At 33.5% G+C, this 23,174-nt stretch overlaps 1 long non-coding RNA gene across 1 annotated transcript in view; it reads right to left on the reverse strand.

The window, feature by feature from the left end:
• Window positions 1–23,174, reverse strand: part of LOC136840704 (uncharacterized) — a 105,304-nt gene that overhangs the window by 35,285 nt on the left and 46,845 nt on the right. The window contains exon 3 of the long non-coding RNA XR_010853707.1: window positions 21,700–21,785. This is a non-coding gene — a long non-coding RNA (uncharacterized lncRNA). The remainder of the gene's footprint in view (window positions 1–21,699; window positions 21,786–23,174) is intronic.

The following is a 23,174-nucleotide window of genomic DNA, read 5'->3' on the forward strand; positions in this document are numbered from 1 at the left end:
CATCTCTCTCTCTTTCCATCCTCTCTCTCAATCTTTCCACCTCTCTCTCTCGCTCTTTTACTCTCTCTTGCTTTAACTCTCTCTCAATCTTGCTCTCTCTTCCAGCGGGATAAAACTCAACAGGTGGCGATTTCCCGGACGTCGCTGCCGGTTGCCCGAGAGGCCTGTGACCGCTGGAACTGCCGTAGCAGTATATGTACGCATCGTTGAACCTCGATCCGTAAAGCAAACATTTCGAACCTCCTCAACCTCCTCCTCCTCCTCCTCCTCCAGCGTTGTTACACGGAGGTCGCTGCTACTGGAATGACATTGGCACGACCTCCCTCCTCTCCAACTACACGAGAGGAAGAAGAAGAAGAAGTAGCAGCACGTCTCTTAGATACAAATGGGGCTCCCTGGACCTCCTCTCTGCTCCATCTCTTAAAATGCTGGTGTTAACTTCTTCATTCTGTGCTAATTATTTTGTCTCTTTATCCCTTTCAGAAACGGTTGTTACAAATCAGTGGGCAGAGCAAACATGCCCGAATATGCGATGGGCAAATGTTTGTAAGTTTATAATTATATAAACATTTCTAACAAATTGGAGGACCAGGAAATTCCTTTAAAAATCTGGTAATTTGATTCGTTATTTTTCTCTCAGTTGAATACACGCTGGCAGGCACTACGACGACCGTGATCATCGAAGACCTAGAGAGAGAGAGAGAGAGAGAGAGAGAGAGAGAGAGAGAGAGAGAGAGAGAGAGAGAATGACGTCCGTAGGGTAGAACAAAAGCTATATGACCTGATGGTGTTGCGCAGAGCAGGCGTGAGCAGTACAGTATAGTCTCACCCTCGAGAGGCTTGCGCCGAGGCAATCACGTCTACCCTCGGAGACCGGAGCCAAAGCAGGAATCTCTAGTAACATCTGCAGCCTTGAGGAAGTGAGATAACTTCGCGTCCGAGAAAGCAGCTTAAAAGCACAAAACAGTTCCTCCCACTACACGAGTCCAATGGAGCCGCTTGCAGGTGGAACTTCACGGTCGGCCTAGCGCAGTTCATAAATCATCAAACCGTACTGACGATCACAGAACTGAGGCGGTAATGAAAATACCGCTCGAGGCGTTAATGTTTGCGCCTTATTACCGCATCGATAGTTCGGCGTTATTTCACTTATCAAGAAACGAGAGCGCGGAGGCTCACTGGCGTCGATATTTCAGGGCGAAATCGCTTGATCACAAGCCTTTGTGGTCATGGGAGCGTGGTAACGTCGTGGAAGGTTCACGCACGAATGCGCCTCGCTGAATGAATTTAAGAAATTCATGTCCATTACCACACGAACGGCGCTAACATTCAATAAGCCGTGAAATCGGCTGCGATAAACCAGCATTTAAGTAAAAAAATAAGTAAAAAAATTAAAACGGGCGGAATTGCATAAATACTCTTAATGGTTTGATAGAGGGCAAATTTCACATAAGCGTCGATTTTCCGCCAGATATCTTCAATATTAGATAGTGCACTTTCCTTAAAGAAAAACTGCTATTGAGCTTCAAATATCCCTTCCTTTCAATCATGCTTTGTATAATTCTTCGGACTATCTTTCTCACCCTCCGTTGTACTGAACTGAATCTAGAATTTAGGCCAAAGGCCAAGCACTGGGACCAATGAGGTCATTCAGCGCTGAAACGGATTTTGACAGTAAAAAGGTCTGAAAGGCGTAACAGGAGGAAAACCTCAAAGCAGTTGCACTATGAATCAATTGTTGGGAGAGGATGGAAAGTAAGATGGAAGAAAGGGAATATGAAAGGAGGTACAGTGAAAGGAACAAAATGACCCTTAGGAACAGGCTTGGTACCACTGGTTAAGGACCACTGGCCTAAGGTATACTTTCGTTGTTAATTACTCCTTATATTTATTCAGCAGATTTTTTTGTTACTTATTTGTTTTGATTCCTGCTCAATATCATTATTTTTTCCCTGTGCGTATAGTAGTAGTTTCTATTTGCATAAACTTGCTAGTTACGTTCAAAGCCTTTTTCTGGTTACTGCAACACGCATATCACGGTGGGTGAGAGAGAGAGAGAGAGAGAGAGAGAGAGAGAGAGAGAGAGAGAGAGAGAGAGAGAGAGAGAGTTTGCTTTTACTTGACATCTGATTAGCAACCATCAAATGTATAAAAGTAGGACACAATTAAAAATGGTAATCATTATTTAATGTGAACTCATGTAAACATTTTAACATTTTAATTACCAAGCACATTGTAGACCAGTGGGTTTTAATCTTTTTATTACCACGCCCCCTCTAAAAGTTGGTCCTTCCTCCACGCCCCCCCACCTTAACGTCTATGATTAAAACTCCCTCCCAGATTTAAAGGAAAATGAAAAGAGAAATGAATGAATAAAATTGCCTCTTAGCGACTCTTATTAAGAGATTTAAAGGAATTTTCAATTTTTAAAAGAGCCTCCCTAGGAGGCGCGCCCCCCAGGTTGAGAACCACTGTTGTAGACTTTTATATACTTTTCGTCCATAAAATATAAAAGACTGAGTCGGTGGTACCAAAATGCTCTCTGTTAAAAATGTCATGCATGCATCATGCATAATTGAAAATGGAAAATTTACACGTAAAGTCCAGTTGCCTGTACTAAAAACGTATTCTTTACATTATAAACAAGTAAAAAATGCGCCGAAGTTTCCTCGGCACAATCGAGTTTTCTGCACAGCCGCTACAACGTATAATCAAGGCCACCGAAAATATTTCTATCTTTCGGTGGTCTCGGTATAATGCTGTATGAGCCGCGGCCTATCAAACTTAAACCGCGGGCCTGTGGTGGCCAGTCCTATATCGTTGCCAGAAGCACGATCATAGCTAAATTTAACCTTAAATAAAATAAAAACTACCGTGGCTAGAGGGCTGCAATTGGTATGTTTTGATGATTGGAGGTTGGATGATCAACATACCAATTTGCAGCCCTCTAGCCTCAGAAGTTTTTACGATCTGAGGGCGGACAGAAAAAGTGTGGCCAGGAAAAAGTACGGACGGACAGACAAAGCCGGCACAACAGTTTTCTTTTCAGAAAACTAAAAACAATATAGAAACAATTTAAGAAAAACGATAGAATTAACCTGAGGTTTTAAAGAAAAGCTATTTTTTTCAAACTGGTCTGAGCCATTGCCGTGAGCGGACGCGTCTGGAAACGACCTCCCTGACTTAGAAAACTACATAAAAATCATTTCAGACCTTACAGTCGATCACTGAAACCGTGATCAAACAGCACCCAAAGCAAGCAAAAACAAAGGAAAACCAGAATCAAAACAAAAGACAGTAAGTGAAGCAAAGACCACGAGATGTCACACCACTGGAGAGGAAGATGCGTGTCGATTTACTATGGGAAAGCGACGAATGAATCTAAGCAGGCAGCTGCGATACATGAAACTTATTGTGTTGTGGCACAGAATATGAAAGAAACTGGATTAGGTGTGAGTTTCACGACCTTTGGTACCAACACGTCCTTTGAGATACTGATCCTGAAGAATAACACTCAATTCATCTCATACTGGGTGCAGATTGTGGGGCAAAATATTGGTAAGAAACTAATGTCCCTCTAGTGATGACCCAGTACAGCTGAAGAAAAACTGGACTCGCCAAGATTAAAGAACCAATGGAAATAATCAAAGGACACAAAGGGAAAAATATGATTCTAAAACTCAACAGATACCTAATTATGCAAACAAATTAAAACTTTAAGGGAAAGAATTATTTTGATCCTAAATTATTTGATTCTGCAACTAAACCTGTCCAGTATGTGAACTGAAAGTCCAGTAGAGCACAACGCAAGCACAAGAGGGTCACTTGACGAATTTTTCGACAGAGGCAGCAAGCTGTAAAATAACTCAAAATTTTGTAATATATATATAATAAAATAAGATAAAAAAAAGTAAATAAAAATTAAACAAAAAAAAAAAAACATTTCAACGCTGATTATGACGAGAATAGTAGGCCTATATGTTAAAAAGCAAAGACCAGTGGGTAAAAGTCCAGCAAAATAGTAAAAATTGCAAGAAAATCTACATTCTAAGACGTGAGGGAAGCGAGATTACATCATAAAATGTACACCATAGATAAGAGACAAGAATAGAGACTATAATTATCTAAATGTTCCCAGTAAGAACTGTAGTGTCTACAATCGATATCACATTGGGACAAAACATCATGTAAATAACACGTACACCCAAAAGTATGGGAAAAACGACATGGCACAAGACAGCGACTCAGCTGGGAAGTATGGGAACGCTCTGTCAAGGACCTACAGCAATAGAATTAAGGCCAAACACAGAACAATCTTTTTAGTACCAAACAACAGGACAATTCTTTTTAGTGCCAAACAACAGGACAATTTTTTTAGTGCCATACAACAGGATAATTTTTTTAGTGCCATACAACAGGATAATTTTTGTAATGTTAAACCAAAGGACAATTTTTTTGGTGCCAAACCACAAGACATTTTTTTAATGCCAAAACCACAAGACAATTTTTTTGGTGCCAAACCCACAGGACAAATTTTTTAGTGCCAAACCACAGGACAACTCCTTTTAGTGCCAAACCACAGGACAATTTCTTTTAGTGCCAAACCACAGGACAATTTCTTTTAGTGCCAAACCACAGGACAATTTCTTTTAGTGCCAAACCACAGGACAATTTCTTTTAGTGCCAAACCACAGGACAATTTCTTTTAGTGCCAAACAACAGGACAATTTTTTTTAGTGCCAAACCACAGGATAATTTTTTTAGTGCCAAACCACAAGAAAATTCCTTTTAGTGCCAAACCACAAGACAATTCTTTTTAGTGCCAAACCACAGGACAATTCTTTTTAGTGCCAAACCACAAGACAATTCTTTTAGTGCCAAACCACAGGACAATTCTTTTTAATGCCAAACCACAGGACTATTCTTTTTAGTGCCAAACCACAGGATAATTTTTTAGTGCCAAACCACAGGACAATTTTTTTTAGTGCCATACCACAGGACAATTTTTTCAAGTAACATTATTACTACTTTGGGAATATCTTGTATTTTCTATGACACTAATGTTAAGACAAAGATGGTGCGCAGGAAGACGCTTAAATTTAATCAAAAAGCTAGGAAGAACATGGCCTCATTGCAAAATCCCTCAATTTTCCTGGCATCACCAATCGTCCTTCTCTGAATTATCATTCCTTCCATTCAATAATTACAAATATTTATAACATTTATTCCAACATGTCGACCTCTCACCAGTCATTCCCTAAGTCATACATCACTTTATACGATTTCCATTTATCAGAGTCACATTTCTCTCAACGAGCAAAGGCTAAAACTGTTCATACACAATTTGTAAAAACTGGAGCAGTCACATTCTAAGTAAACTCCGCTTTTCTCACAAGAACCAAACAACATGAATCAAAACAGATTATACAAATGTCAAAATAATTGATGATTCAAATGAAATTCACTTTTTCTCACAAGAACCTGAATAGAATTAGCATATTTTGTAAACACATGTAAAAATAATTGAAGCTTTCAAACCTTTTTTCAAGAAAACAGATAAATTGTAAAATTGTTTAATGTACAAATAACTTTCAAATTAAGTTCACTTTTTTCACAAGAACCTGAACAGATAAAATTGTAAAATTGTTTTTATACAAATAACACAAATTAAGATCACAAGAAACTAGTTAAACTGTTCATACACACATGTACAAATTAAGTTCAAATTACGATAACTTTTTCTCACAAGAACCTGACTAGAAATTAAATTTTTGTACACGTGCAAATAATTGAAGCCTTCAAATTAAGTTCTTTTTCTCACAAAAACCTGACTAGAAATGAAACTGTTTATACACACATGTACAAATAACTGAAGCCTTCAAATTAAGTTCACTTTTTCTCACAAGAACCTGACTAGAAATGAAATTGTTTATACACACATGTACAAATAACTGGAACCAAATTATTAAATTTCACTTTTTCTCACAAGAACCTGACTAGAATTGAAATGGTTTATACACACATGTACAAATAACTGAAGCCCTCAAATTAAGTTCACTTTTTCTCACAAGAACCTGACTAGAAATGAAACAGTTTATATACACATGTACAAATAATTGAAGCCTTTACATTAAGCCCACTTTTTCCTCACAAGAACCAGACTAGAAATGAAATTGTTTACATACAAATGTACAAATAACTGAAGCCTTCAAATTAAGTTCACTTTTTCTCACAAGAACCTGACTAGAAATAAAATTTTTTTAGATATTAAATTTCACTTTTTCTTATAGAAATGAAACAGTTTATATACACATGTACAAATAATTGAAGTCTTCATATAAATTTCACTTTTTCTCACAAGGACCTGACTAGAAATGATATTGTTTATATACACATGTACAAATAACTGAAGCCTTCAAATTAAGATCACTTTCTCACAAGAACCTGACTAAAAATAAATGGTTTTTGTACAAATAACTGAACAAATTAAGATCACACAAGACGTGCTAGATAAAAATAACAATGTACAAATTTAAGTCTTCAAGTTCACTTTTTCTCACAAGGACCTGACTAGAAATGAAGAACCAAATAACAAGCCTTCAAATTAAAACTGTTTATTAAATTATTTATATACACATGTACAAATAATTGAAGTAAAAATACCTGACTAGAAATGATATTGTTTATATACACATGTTAAAGCCTTCATTGTTTCTCACAAGAACCTGACTAGATATTAAATTATTTATAACAATGTACAAATAATTAAAATTGTTTATACGAGAACACTAAAAATAAATTTGTTTATACACACACATGTAAAAATAACTGAAGCCTTTAAGTCAAGTTCACTTTTTCTCACAAGAACCTAACAAGAATTAAAACTGTTTATACACACATGGAAAAACAACTAAATCCTTCAAGTTAAACACAAGAACCTGACTTGAATTAAAAACTGTTAAAATAACTGAAGCATTCAAATTAAGTTGTTTCTCACAAAAACCTAACAAGAATTAAAATTGTTTATTGGAAAAAAATAACTGTTCAACTCCCTTTTCCTCACAAGAACCTGACTTGAATTAAAACTGTTTGTACACGTGTTAAAATAACTGAAGCATTCAAATTAAGTTCACTTTTTCTCATGAGAACCTGACAAGATTTAAACTTGTTTATACACACATGGAAAAACAACTGAAGCCTTCAAGTTCAATTCCCTTTTCCTCACAAGAACCTGACTTGAATTAAAACTGTTTGTACACGTGTTAAAATAACTGAAGCATTCAAATTAAGTTCACTTTTTCTCATGAGAACCTGACGACAAACCAGGCTCATCTCATGTGCATATTGAGTCTCGACAGACAAACACAATGAAGATTTGCACAGAGAAAGGAAAAACAGATTAATACACAAATAAGTACATATTTTCGAACACAAAATCACCTGGCCCTTTGGACAATAGATTATGATTTTGCTCTTCAACCTAATGATGTAAAAAACTTAACCAATAATGGCTGAACGCCTACCTTGAATAAAAATCAGCAATGATCAATAGCATATCGAACATTTGAATTCAACTTCACATTAAAAAAATATATTTCCAATGCTACTTTGAAGCATTATGCACCAGTGTCCCACTTTCTGACATGCAATGACGTTTATCTTTGTTACTTGTCAAGAGATTTAGTTTTTTATTAATGTATTTTAATCTCTTTTCTGTTCTTAATACATACATTCTTTTCTGTAGAACATTGCGTTGCCTGATCATTATAACTGACTTGCGATACATCAATACTACGGCATCTGGAGAAAATTGATATTTCTTAAATCGTGAAAAATTAATATTTTTAAGTATCGAAAAATTAATATTTCTTGAGTCTCGAAAAATTATTATTGATTAATTATCGAAAAATTATTTATTAATTATCGAAAAACTATTATTTATAATAAAAAAATTATTATTTATTAATTATCGAAAATTATTATTTCTTAAGTCTCGAAAAATTATTATTTCTTTAGTCTTGAAAAATTATTTCTTCTTAACGTCTTGAAGTCTCGAAAATTAATATTTCGTAAGTCTCGAAAATTAATATTTCCAGAGTCTCGAAAAATTATTTCTTATATCTCGAAAAATTAATATTTCTTAATTCTCGAAAAATTAATATTTCTTAAGCATCGAAAAATGAATATTTCTTAAGCATCGAAAAATTAATAGTCCTTAAGTCTCCAAAAACTAATATTTCTTAAATCACCAAAATTTAATATTTCTTAATTTTCGGAAACTCAGTATTTCTTAGGTTTCGAAAAATTAAAATTAAAGTTTCGAAAAGTTAATATTGTTTCGAAAAATTATTTCTTAAGTCTCAAAAAATTAATATTTATTAATATTTCTTAAGTGTCGGAAATTTAATATTAAGTCTCGAAAAATTAATATTTCTTAAGTTTCGAAAATTATATTTCTCAAGTCTCGACGAATTATTATTAAATCTCGAAAAATTAATATTTTCTTCAGTCTCGAAAAATTAATATTTCTTAAGTCTCGCAAAATTAATATTTCTTAAGTCTCGAATAATTATTATTAAATCTCGAAAAATTAATATTTTCTTAAGCATCGAAAAATTATTTTTTTTTAAATCTACGGAGTTCTGACATCATATATCATATATAAGATCAAGCAACACTGAAAGAAAATAAACGGAGATCTTAAATTGCAAGCACCTTGCACTAACGATCGTTTCAATTTGCAAGCAACTGCTGCGAACTTTTGCTTTCCAACAAAGCTAAACGTCCTGCCAAGCGTCTCTTCTGTTATTACAAATTTTCTATCGTTACTGGAAATTCCTACCATTTAAAAATCACATCAATTGTGCAAAGAAGTGACATTCAACTTTTGATCGTAAGACTTGAGTTACACCGATACCAGACTCTCAAAATATCAACGCGTCCTATTCCTGTCTAATCTGTTGCGGCCTTAGGAGGGATTAGACTGCCGCTAATGTGGATTTCATTCTTTGATCCAATCGGCTTTGATCTTACATTGCGAGTGCAAACTTCGTTAAGGGGCCTCCCGCCCCCTCCAAAACCTTAATCCCTGGCCCAGCCCCACTCCTCCCCCTCCCGTCTCCCTGTCTTCCTCTCTGTGCTAAACAAAGCGAAAGTTTATCATCTGACCAATTTCTCAAAATTCTCTCTAAAACAATCGTATAACCCACTAATACACATTTCAAAACTGACTCAGGTGAGCCAGCACTAGGATAAAAATACGTAAAATAGGTTAATTAATCAGGTTGGCGAATCTGAGTATCATAGAACAGCTCTTTTTCAACATCATTGTTTAATATAATGAAGATGGGACTATATGGCTCGCAACTTCGAGTTTCATGAATTTCCATATTCCCGGACGAAACAGGAAAATGGACACTGCTAAACCCTGGAGGACTGTATATAAGATACAACGCGAATTAAGGCGTGGCAGCAGTAGTCAAATTCTCTTATGGTATAGTTGACAATTCTACCAGGGTTTAGCAAAGTATCCATTTCATTTTCTTTCCCTTTGGGTCGGGAGAGAGTTGGGTAGGCCTACCGGGTGTCATCAATTCCCCAAAACATACACGAAACTGTCCAGGGCCAAATATACAATGGTTCCCTGACCAGCAATCAAAACAAAGTCTATTATTATTATTATTATTATTATTATTATTATTATTATTATTATTATTATTATTATTTGTTCAGAAAGATTCAAAGAACTGACGCGATCTCTGAAGTCCGTTTGTTGACAATGCGAATTGACTCGATTCTTTAAAGCAACATGTAATTATTCTTTTATATAATCGAATAGCTATAAATTGTTATTGTTATTATTATTGTTGTTGTCGACGACTAAAAAGTGCAAGCAAACTTAATAGTTGTATGACTTTACAAATGGGCTATTTTCCTAGAGGATATTAGATTGGGGGAGTTTAGAAATTCCGAACATCCGCCAACGCGACTGGCGTCATTAATACAGCACTCTTCCTTTTCACCTTTCACAAACAGCAGAAAGCTCCGGTTTTCTTTCCATGCACATCACCGCTATAAATATAAAATAAAAAAAGCTCCTGTTTTCTTTTCATACACATCACCACAATAAATATAAAATAGCCCCCCCAACCAAAAAAAAAACAAAACAGAAAGCTCCAGTTTTCTTTCCATACACATCACAGCTAAAAATATGAAATACCAAAAAATCTTTAAAAATGCAGAAAGCTCCAGTTTTCCTTCCATACATATCACTCCTATAAATATAAAATTGAAAAAAAAACTCCAGTTTTCTCGCCATACACATCACTGCTGTAAATATAAAATAAAAAATGCTCCAGTTTTCTTTCCATACACATCACAGCTATAAATATAAAATAGCAAAAAAAAAAAAGCAGAAATCTCCAGTTTTCTTTCCATACACATCACAGCTATAAATATAAAATAGCAAAAAAAAAAGCAGAAATCTCCAGTTTTCTTTCCATACACATCACTGCTATAAATATAAAATAGAAAAAACATAAATCTCAAAAAAAAAAACAAATCTCCAGTTTTCTTGCTATACACATCACTGCTATAAATATAAAATAAAAAAGCAAAAAAAAAAAACACCTATAAATATAAAATAGCAAAAAAAAAAAAATCTCCAGTTTTCTTTCCATACACATCACTGCTATAAATATAAAATAGCAAAAAAAAAAAAAAAAAATCTCCAGTTTTCTTTCCATACACATCACTGCTATAAATATAAAATAGCAAAAAAAAAAATCTCAAAAAAAAAAAAAACAGTTTTCTTTCCATACATATCACTGCTATAAATATAAAATAGCAAAAAAAAAAAAAAAAAAAGTTTTCAGAAATACACATCAGTTTTCTTTCCATAACCATCACTGCTATAAATATAAAATAGCAAAAAAAAAAGCAAATCTCAGTTTTCTTTCCATACACATCACTGCTATAAATATAAAATAGCAAAAAAAAAAATCTCCAGTTTTCTTTTCCATCACAGCTATAAATATAAAATACATATTAAATAAAAAAAAAAAAAAAAGCAAAAAATCTCCAGTTTTCTTTCCATACACATCACAGCTATAAATATAAAATAGCAAAAAAAAAAAAAAAAAAAAGCAAAAATCTCAGTTTTCTTTCCATACACATCACAGCTATAAATATAAAATGGCAAAAAAAAGCATAAAGCTCCAGCTTTGTTTCCATACACATCACAGATATAAATATAAAATAGCAAAATAAAAAAAGCAGAAATCTCCAGTTTTGTTTCCATACAGATCACAGCTATAAATATAAATTAGCAAAAAAAAAAAAAAAAAAAGAAATCTCCAGTTTTGTTTCCATACAGATCACAGCTATAAATATAAAATAGCAAAAAAAAATCTCCAGTTTTCTTTCCATACACATCACAGATATAAATATAAAATAGCAAAAAAAAAACATATCTCCAGTTTTCTTTCCATACAATCACGGCTATAAATATAAAATAACAAAACAAAAAAAAAGCATAAAGCTCCAGTTTTCTTTCTATACACATCACAGCTATAAATATAAAATAGCAAAAAAAAAAGCATAAAGCTCCTGTTTTCTTTCCATACACATCACTGCTATACATATAAAATAGCAAAAAAAAAGCAGAAATCTCCAGTTTTCTTTCCATACACATCACTGCTATACATATAAAATAGCAAAAAAAAAAATCTCCAGTTTTCTTTCCATACACATCACTGCTATACATATAAAATAGCAAAAAAAAAAAAGCAGAAATCTCCAGTTTTGTTTCCATACACATCACAGCTATAAATATAAAATAGCAAAACAAAAAAAGCATAAAGCTCAGCTTTCTTTCCATACACATCACTGCTATAAATATAAAATAGCAAAAAAAAAAAAAAAAAACCAGTAATCTCAGTTTTCTTTCCATACACATCACAGCTATAAATATAAAATAGCAGAAAATAAAAAACAGAAATCTCCAGCTTTCTTTCCATACATATCACTGCTATAAATATAAAATAGCAAAAAAAAAAAAATCAGAAATCTCAAGTTTTCTTTCCATACACATCACAGCTGTAAATATAAAATAGCAAAATAAAAAAACAAAAATCTCCAGCTTTCTTTCCATACACATCACTGCTATAAATATAAAATAGCAAAAAAAAAATCAGAAATATCCAGTTTTCTTTCCATACCATCACAGCTATTAATATAAAATAGCAAAACAAAAAAAAGCAGAAATCTCCAGTTTTCTTTCCATACACATCACAGCTATAAATATAAAATGGCAAAAAAAAAAAAAAAAAAAAAAAAGCATAAAGCTCCAGTTTTGTTTCCCACCACCACATCACAGATATAAATATAAAATAGCAAAACAAAAAAAGCAGAAATCTCCAGTTTTGTTTCCATACAGATCAGTTTTCTTTCTATAAATACAAATTATAAAAAAAAAAAAAAAAAAAAGCAGAAATCTCCAGTTTTGTTTCCATACAGATCCACTATAAATATAAAATAGCAAAAAAAAAAAAATCTCCAGTTTTCTTTCCATACACCACCACTATAGATATAAATATAAAATAGCAAAAAAACATATCTCCAGTTTTCTTTCCATACAATCACCACGGCTATAAATATAAAATACCAAAGAAAAAAAAATCTTCCAGTTTTCTTTCCATACACCACCACTATAGCTATAAATATAAAAAAACGCAGAAAGCTCCAGTTTTCTTTCCATACACCACCACTATAAATATAAATTAGCAAAAAAAAAAAAGCAAAAATCTCAGTTTTCTTTCCATACACATCACAGCTATAAATATAAAATAGCAAAAAACAAAAAAAAACAGAAATCTCCAGTTTTCTTTCCATACACATCACAGTTATAAATATAAAATAGCAAAACAAAAAAAAGCATAAAGCTCCAGTTTTCTTTCTATACACATCACAGCTATAAATATAAAATAGCAAAAAAAAAAAAAGCATAAAGCTCCAGTTTTCTTTCCATATACATCACAGCTATAAATATAAAATAGCAAAAAAAAAGCATAAAGCTCCAGCTTTCTTTCCATACACATCACAGATATAAATATAAAATAGCAAAATAAGAAACAGAAATCTCCAGTTTTGTTTCCATACACATCACAACTATAAATATAAAATAGCAAAAAAAAAAAAAATATCCAATTTTCTTTCCATACACATCACTATTTATATTTATAGCAAAAAAAAAAAAGTTATAAATGATTTGTTTAACCAGACCACTATTTATAACTAACAGCTATAAATTATAGCTCCAGTTTTCTTTTACACCAGTTATAAAATGGTCTGGTTAAACAAATCATTTATCTTAACATAACACCACTATAAATATAAAAAGAGCAAAAAAAAAAAAAAAAGATATCTACAGTTCTCTTCCCATACACATCACAGCTATAAATATAAAATACAAAAAAAAAAATCTCCAGTTTTCTTTCCATACACATCACAGCTATAAATACAAAATAGCAAAAAAAAAATCTCCAGTTTCTTTCCATACACATCACAGCTATAAATATAAAATAGCAAAAAATAAAAAGCAAAAATCTCCAGTTCTCTTTCCATACACATCACAGCTATAAATATAAAATAGCAAAAAAAAAAAAAATTTCCAGCTTTCTTTCCATACAAATCACAGCTATAAATATAAATTGGCAAAAAAAAGCAAAAATCTCCAGTTTTCTTCCCATACACATCACAGCTATAAATATAAAATAGGAAAAAAAACAAATCTCCAGATTTCTTTCCATACACATCACAGCTATAAATATAAAATAGCAAAAAAAAAAAAGCATAAAGCTCCAGTTTTCTCTCCATACATATCACAGCTATAAATAAAAAATAGAAAAAAAAATCTCCAGTTTTCTTTCCATACACATCACAGCAGCTATAAATATAAAATAGCAAAAAAAAAAAAATAAGCAGAAAGCTTCAGTTTTCTTTCCATACACATCACTGCTATAAATAGCAAGTAGCAAAAAAAAAGCAGAAAGCTACAGTTTTCTTTCCATACACATCACTGTTTACACCACCACTATAAATATAAAATAGCAAAAAAAAAAAAGCAGAAAGCTTCAGTTTTCTTTCCATACACATCACCACTATAAATATAAATTAGCAAAAAAAAAATAACCAGAAAGGTTCAGTTTTCTTTCCATACACCACCACATTCACTACACTACCACTATAAATATAAAATAGCAAAAAAAAATAACCAGAAAGCTTCAGTTTTCTTTCCATACACATCACTGCTATAAATATAAAATAGCAAAAAGAAATAAGCAGAAAGCTTCAGTTTTCTTTCCATACACATCACTGCTATAAATATAAAATAGCAAAAAAAATAAATAAGCAGAGAGCTACAGTTTTCTTTCCATACACATCACAGCTATAAATATAAATTAGCAAAAAAAAAAAAAAAAAAAGCATAAAGCTCCAGTTTTCTTTCCATACACATCACTATAGCTTTAAATACAAAAAAAAAAAAATCTCCAGTTTTTTCCATACACCATCCACTATAAATATAAAATAGCAAAAAAAAAAAAAAACAGGAATCTCCAGTTTTCTTTCCATACACATCACAGCTTTAAATACAAAATAGCAAAAAAAACAAAAACAGAAATCTCCAGTTTTCTTTCCAGACACATCACAGCTATAAATATAAAATAGCAAAAAAAAAAAAAAAACAAAAGCAAAAGCTCTCAGTTTTCTTTCCATACACCATCACAGCTTTAAATACAAAATAGCAAAAAAACAAAACAGAAATCTCCAGTTTTCTTTCCATACACACATCCACTATAAATATAAAATAGCAAAAAAAAAAAAAACAAATCTCCAGTTTTCTTTCCATACACATCACAGCTATAAATATAAAATAGCAAAAAAAAAAAAAGCATAAACCTCCAGTTTTCCTACACCACCCATAAACATATCACAGCTTTATAAATAAAAAAATAAAAAAAAAAAAAAAATCCAGTTTTCTTTCCATACACATCACAGCTATAAATATAAAATAGCAAAAAAAAAAAAAAATAATAAGCAGAAAGCTTCAGTTTTCTTTCCATACACATCACTGCTATAAATATAAAATAGCAAAAAAAAATAAGCAGAAAGCTTCAGTTTTCTTTCCATACACATCACTGCTATAAATATAAAATAGCAAAAAAAAGCAGAAAGCTCCAGTTTTCTTTCCATACACATCACAGCTATAAATATAAAATAGCAAAAAAAAAAGCAGAAAGCTTCAGTTTTCTTTCCATACACATCACTGCTATAAATATAAAATAGCAAAAAAAAGCAGAAAGTTGCAATTTTCTTTCCATACACCACCACTATAAATATAAATTAGCAAAAAAAAAAAGGAAGCAGAAAGCTTCAGTTTTCTTCCCATACACCACCACTGTAAATATAAAATAGCAAAAAAATAAAAAGCATAAAGCTTCAGTTTTCTTTCCATACACCACCACTATAAATATAAATTAGCAAAAAAAAAAAAAAGCAGAAAGCTCCAGTTTTCTTTCCATACACCACCACTATAAATATAAATATAAAGTTTTCTTTTACCACTATAAATATAAAAAAAAAAAAAAAAAGCAGAAAGCTCCAGTTTTCTTTCCATACACCACCACTATAAATATAAATTAGCAAAAAAAAAAAAAAAAGCAGAAAGCTCCAGTTTTCTTTCCATACACCATCACTAAATTAGCAGAAAAATAAAAAAAAAAAAAAAGCAGAAAGCTCCAGTTTTCTTTCCATACACCACCACTATAAATATAAATTAAAAAAAAAAAAACAGAAAGCTCCAGTTTTCTTTCCATACACCACCACTATAAATATAAATTAGCAAAAAAAAAAAAAAAAAAAAAAAGTTTTCTTTCCATACAAAAAAATATAAATTAGCAAAAAAAGCTCCAGTCTTCTTTCCATACACCACCACTATAAATATAAATTAAAAAAAAAAAAAAAAAAAAAGCAGAAAGCTCCAGTTTTCTTTCCATACACCATCACTAAATTACTAAATTAGCAAAAAAAAAAAAAAAAAAAAGCTCCAGTTTTCTTTCCATACACCACCACTATAAATATAAATTAGCAAAAAAAAAAAAAAAAAAAAAAAAAAAAGCAGAAAGCTCCAGTTTTCTTTCCATACACCACCACTATAAATATAAATTAGCAAAAAAAAAAAAAAGCAGAAAGCTCCAGTTTTCTTTCCATACACCACCACTATAAATATAAATTAGCAAAAAAAAAAAAGCAGAAAGCTTCAGTTTTCTTTCCATACATATCACCGATAAAAAAAAAATTCCTAGTTCCACACCCGGACTTGGGCCAGCACGAAAATCTACTCCGATATTTCTAAGAACAGAAAAAAAAAAGACGAAATGAAAAACATCCTTGACGGAGGTAATATCGCGCTAGAGTTTACCGTGTTGAACTGAATAACGGAATGTCAAGTTTCCATTTGAAATTAGGCTGACATTTCCTCAGTAACTGTCAGAAACAACAGATTATTTTCTTTATTTTTCTTCTGTTGATAAATGTGCCTCGCGTCCCTTTTATTCGTGATGATTCAGACTTTTTTTTTAATTTAGTGGGAGCAAACTCATCAGTTGGAAGTGTACTATGCAAAATTTACCTGGGAAAGGTATTCCATATTACAAAATGTACATAAATTCAAGTTGTTGTTGTAATCTACAGGTGTACCACGATTTGGGTCCAATTCATGACAAAACCTACATAAATTCAAGTTCTTGTCGTAATCTACAGGTGTACCACGACAGGAGTTCATGACAAAATCTACATAAATTCAAGTTCTTGTTATAATCTACAGGTGTACACGACAGGGGTCCAATTCATGACAAAATCTACATAAATTCAAGTTCTTGTTATAATTTACAGGTGTACCACAAATAGGGGCCCAGTTCATGACAAAATCTACTTAAATTCAAGTTCTAGCTGTAATCTACAGGTGCACCACAATAGTTATCCAATTCATGAAAAAATCTACATAAATTCAAGTTCTTGTTATAATCTACAGGTGTACCACGAATGGGGTCCAATTCATGACAATTTGGATGAAATTCCGAAGAAGCTTAACTGTGATCCAAGGACCCTATCATCCATTGGATTTATCTTTTTTATTTTATTTTATTTCTGGGGTCAGAATCTCGACGTAAGACACCTAGTGACCTGCTTTGCCTCCAGTGCTACTTATTGCTTCCTTTTATTTTGTGGAAAAAACTACTGAATGAATATCAATTATTTTAGGGAGAACGAGCAAATGGACAAACGAACAAGTGTATAGACTACGGTTCGAAAAGTGAAAAACAAATGAGAGAGAGAGAGAGAGAGAGAGAGAGAGAGAGAGAGAGAGAGAGAATATTCTGTAAAAAGGGAAATTTACTTTTTTGCTCTAATCAATTTTAACATTCCCAAAAATTTACTGCCGAATGCTGCTGCCACTTTATCAACAACAACTGACACCAACTGTCCCAAAAGAATTAAGCAGAGGAGAATTTTGAGAAGACAGTTAGTGACCCAAGGGATTTTCACCCTGATTCATCCATTCTTAGGCCTTTGGGCTATCAGTTTCACTTAGGGAGATTCTATTATCTGTGGAGGTCCTGAGACATTCCCCATACGAAAACAGAAAGGGTCTACAAAGGCCTCCTTGGGTATCTTATCCACGGCCATGTATTCCAGCATGAATCATGGGAAACTTCCCATTTTAAATCAATTTACTTTACCCAAAATCGCCTCTCCCTCTACCTCGAGGATTAAAGTTGACCCATCACTACCCACCGTTTGAGACTGACGAATTTGGTGGGGGGTGTCTTTCTGGCAAACGCCATCAGCAAAAGTGACTATATAATTAGCTGAACGAGTCTCTTCATCGCCAGAAAAAACACCAGCAATATTATAATCAAAACATGATCTTCAAAGCTCACCCTGGGTGAGACAAGCAATAGCTTGCAACTGGAAGCAACCAACTGGAAGCAATCATCTCGCCAGGTGATTTTATGAAGAAAAACATCTTGGTCGATGTACAGTTACACGGCTGATAAATACACGGATGCCTTTGAGTCATATACGGATGTGTGGGTTGCTGGACTCTGCACTGTACTTGGAGAATTTGTAAACATGACTTTTGGAGGTCAGTCGATAAATTTCGACGTGTTAAGATAATACTGTACAGGGAACATTATATGATAACGGGATTCACCTTACTGTATTTACCGTACCGTGGACCATTGCATTTAATAATAGTGTAGGGTCAAGAAATCTACATTAACCAGGCATAAATTTTCCCTGGTCTGAAACGGCACTTCGTAAAAAGTGCCAAAGCTCTTGAAGACCAACAGAATCTGTACTTCATTTTGGATTTCCAACACAATTCTTAGATCCTATGACATCGTCTGTGGTCCAAATAATAATTATTATAATCATAACATTCGCATTTCAAGACTTAAACTTAGAGGAATAGATACATCTACGTGCATAAATGCTATTTAAGCAAAAATGACCCTTTTTTTTTCTCAAATACAAAGGCCAATGGGACAGGTAACCTATTTCTCTGATATATCCAAAGACTTAGGAAAATTAGGAATGGGAGGAGGTATTAAAGATGGCACAGACCTGCCCTTGCAGGACAAAAGGTTGTGACAAAGACCAGGAGGAGAGAAATTCAAAGTTCGGTGGTTGAAGAAAAATAAAAAAAGGTCAGTGAAATTCGTAAGAAGCTGTTGCAACAACAGAAGGAACCAGTAAGGTGAAAGTTTCAAGGTTTTCAACGTATGGGCTAACCATTTGTTGAGGACAGAAAATGTACGTTGGAAGAAACGAGTTAGTTAGCAGAGACAGACTGGTCATTGTGAAGAGGAAGAAAATATTTGGAGCGAGAACTGAGCCCATTTGAGCATTCTCTGGTGGAGAATGGAGCAGATGTTGCGTCAACAGCAACAGCTATAAAAGGTCAGCTAAACACACTGTAATAATGGAAGGCTAACTCCCATGCAGAAAGTTTGGTTCAGCTTTGTCAAACGCCGCCCTAGAGATCTTGATGATGGGAGCTATGGTTCTCTAAAATCCAATCTGCAGAATACCACAAAACACCTGAGATAGGAAAGATGATCCCTAAATGTTGTTTATACAGAAGTTAATTTTAGTTATCTGAATTTAAGAGAGATGGATGCATTGTTTGGGAAAAGGTCTAAGCTAAATTTTGAATAACCAGGTGATAGGTTTCGAAGCAACAGATTGATAGCCATATGGTCAGAGCAGGCACACATCTTGGAAATCAGCTGATTCTTGCAGGTTTCCAAGAGCAACAGATTGATAGCTATATGATCAGAGCAGGCACTTTTCTTGGAAATCAGCAGATTCTTGCTGTTTTCCAAGAGCAACAGATTGATAGCCATATGATCAGAGCAGGCACTTTTCTAAGAAATCAGCTGATTCTTGCAGGTTTCCAAGAGCAACAAATTGATAGCCATATGATCAGAGCAGGCACTTTTCTTGAAATCAGCAGATTCTTAAGAGCAAAAAATTGGACAGAAAAGGAAAAAGGATTCTTGCAGGTTAAAAAGCTTAAGTAAAGGACAGAAAAGGCAAAGGACTTGAGTAAAAACTTTTCCTCAAACTCCTAGACGATTCATAGGGGAAACATGATAAGGTCCAAATACCTTGCTATCGTTATAGCTGTGAGAAGCCCCACGGACCTTGTAAGAGGAAATATTGTGAGGTACATTTTTTTCGATGGGTGGTAGAACTGAATATAGAACTGAACTGAACTGAATACAGAATTTAGCCCCAAGGCCAAGCACTGGGACCTATGAGGTCATTCAGCGCTGAAACGGAAATGGACAGTAAAATGTTGGAAAGGTGTAACAAGAGGAAAACTTTGCATTTGCACTAAGAAACCATTGTCAAGAGAAGGTGGAAAGTCAAGATGGAAGAGAATATGAAAGGAGGTACAGTAAAAGGAACGAAAGGGGTTGCAGCTAGGGGTCGAAAGCAAGCTGCAAGGAACCTTAAATAATGCATACAGTGCACCGCAAGAGGTGCACTGACGGCACTAACCCCTACGGGGTAGAAAAGAATGATCAGAGGCATTGGAATCACTAACAGATGAGCTTTTTAAATTGAGAGCACTGGAAGGTAGCATTTTAACTAAGACAAAGATTAACATATCAAATAGCACTGAATTAAGGGGGCAAAACTTTCTTTGCAGAAATGAACAGATTATTTTTCATGTGAAAATGATATCAGATTTCATCTGAATACACAAAACCTTTTTCTGTTAAAGCAAAGAGATAAAATGATTCCCAGCAGTTTTAATTCAATTTACGACCCTCTAAGCTCAGTAGTTTTTAAGATCTGAGGGCGGACAGAAGTAGTGCGTACGGACAGACAAAGCCGGCATACATATATACATATGTACACATACATACGCCTACATATATAACATTTACTTAGGCCTACATACATACATCTGCGTACATATACAGTATATATACATATGTACACATACATACATGCATAGGCCTAATACATATATACATATGTACACACATACATACATTTGTACATATACATACATTTGTACATATACATACATTTGTACATATACATGGGCCTACATCCACACATCTATGACACTAGATGGATTCCAGCTTCCCATAGGAACAACCACGAACTTCGACCTCCCCTTGTGCACCCCCATCCTCCACACGAACAAGAGCACGCGCGCATGCGTGCGTGCATGCAGTTGAAACGTTCCCCTGATTGATGATCGCAGGCAAATAAAGAGTTCTAAGGCCAGTACTGCGGTCTGATCACGGACGAACGTGACAATAACAGTTCCGGCGGAAAGGGCGAACGACCAGGTTTGAATGAACTTTTAAGAAGTTACTTAAACAGCCAAAAAAAAAGGGGAGGGGGTTTGTTCGGTAATGGCCGAAGGTGGCTATTAATTTTTATCTCTCTTGGCATCTGTTGACTTTTTTTTTTTTTATTTTATTATTCTGTAATCACCTGAAGAGGTGACCAGTTGGTCTTGAAGCTGTAGCGTGTTTTAGCGTTTTAGTTTTCTGTAAAAGAAAAAAACTATTGTGCCGGCTTTGTCTTAAAAACTACTGAGGCTAAAGGGCTGCAAATTGGTATGTTGATCATCCACCCTCCAATCATCAAACACACCAAATTGCAGCCATCTATCCTCAGTGGTTTTTATTTTATTTAAGGTTAAAGTTAGCCATAACCGTGCGTCTGGCAAAGATATAGAGACATCCCCACCACCAGGCCGTGGTTCAAGTTTCATGGGCCGCGGCTCACACAGCATTATACCGAGACCACCGAAAGATAGATCTATTTTCGGTGGCCTTGATTATACGCTATACAAAAAACTCGATTGCGCCGAAGAAACTTCGGGGCATTTTTTACTAGTTTTTTATAGATTTCCAAAATACAACTGATTTTAATCTATTACACCACGACAAGTGTGCGAATTTTATTTATATATTTATTATAGGGTCTAGATCAGAGCCTGCCCTATGAGCCAACAGAGGCCCAGGAGGACATTAACTGTAACTTTAGTTGAAAAAGCAGGACTTAAATGTTTTTCTTTTTATCCTTTGTTCAGGAACTTACCTTAACTGTGTGAATGAAAGGGTTATTTCGTCAATCAAATATTTCGTCTGGTCTTTTGTGAGAATAGCCCGGGGTTCGTTCACAGCCTGAAGAAGTAAATGGAATTACACTTGATTATTACATGTGTATATATATACATATATGTGTATACATAAGTAAAAGAGATACAACTGACAATCAAATGAGAAAACTGAACTTTAGCTCTCAAGCGCGCTTTGAACTTGTGTGTCCCAAGTCGCAAGCAACCAGCTTTATCAAGACCCCCAGAAAACGTTTAATTTTCCCTGTGTGGAAGCCAGTGCCACCATTCATACTACCTGTTGTTGACCTCAAGTATCCTGTCATGTATTTGTGATTGCAGCTTGGAAGGCAAGAGTTCAAATCTATTTTTTTTATATATAACAAATTGGGTCGGCCATAAGTAAGGAAAGCATGAATGTCTGAAAAAGCAAGTGAAAAACTATTTACACGACAAAACCATATATTTTAAATATCAAATAACTGTGTTTCTGTTATTATTATTATTATTATTATTATTATTATTATTATTATTATTATTATTATTATTATTATTATTATTATTCAAAAGATGAACCCTATTCATATGGAACAAGCCCACCACAGGGGCTATCGACTTTAAATTCGAGCTTCCAAAGATTATTATTATTATTATTATATTATTATTATTATTATTATTATTATTCAGAAGATGAACACTATTCTTATTGAACAAGCCCACCAAAGGGGGACTGACTTGACATTCAACTTACAAGAATTTATTAGGTTACAAATTATTATTATTATTATTTATTATTATTATTATTATTATTATTATTATTATCATTATTTATTATATTATCATTATCATTATTATCATTATATTATTATTATTATTATTATTATTATTCAGAAGATGAACCCTATTCATATGGAACAAGCCCACCAAAGGGGCCACCGACTTGAAATTCGAGCTGCCAAAGAATACGATGGTGTTCATTAGGATGAAGTACAACGAGGCAATGGGAAATACAGAAAGTTATCAACATGGGATTAAATTTAAGTCCAAAATCCAAGAATAAAGGAGAGAACAAATATGAAAGGAATAAATATGAAGGGTTTCATCAGATGAACCAAACAATGGACATTAAAACAACCCAAATAAGCTCGGCAGCTGAACCACTGTTAGGACTTTTTTTTTTTTTTTAGAAAAATTTCTACTGCTGATCCCTTTACTAAAAGAACCAGTAATGGTCGTCCTTTGTGATGACAAAAAAGGTCCTTTGTTTTGTTTCAGAACTGTACGCTGGCGTCACAGAAACAATGGTCAATGATAACGTTACGTTTTTGTTTAAAGGCAGTGAGGAAATAGGTTTAAATAAGGACATAGGTCATCACAGATAGGGGCCAATGACTTAAGTGCTATGACATGCAAGCTACGCGATTAGACAACAGGAAATCAAGCATCACTAGGCTAT

The sequence above is a fragment of the Macrobrachium rosenbergii genome, chromosome 8, assembly GCF_040412425.1.
Source record: "Macrobrachium rosenbergii isolate ZJJX-2024 chromosome 8, ASM4041242v1, whole genome shotgun sequence".
Taxonomy (NCBI): domain Eukaryota; kingdom Metazoa; phylum Arthropoda; class Malacostraca; order Decapoda; family Palaemonidae; genus Macrobrachium; species Macrobrachium rosenbergii.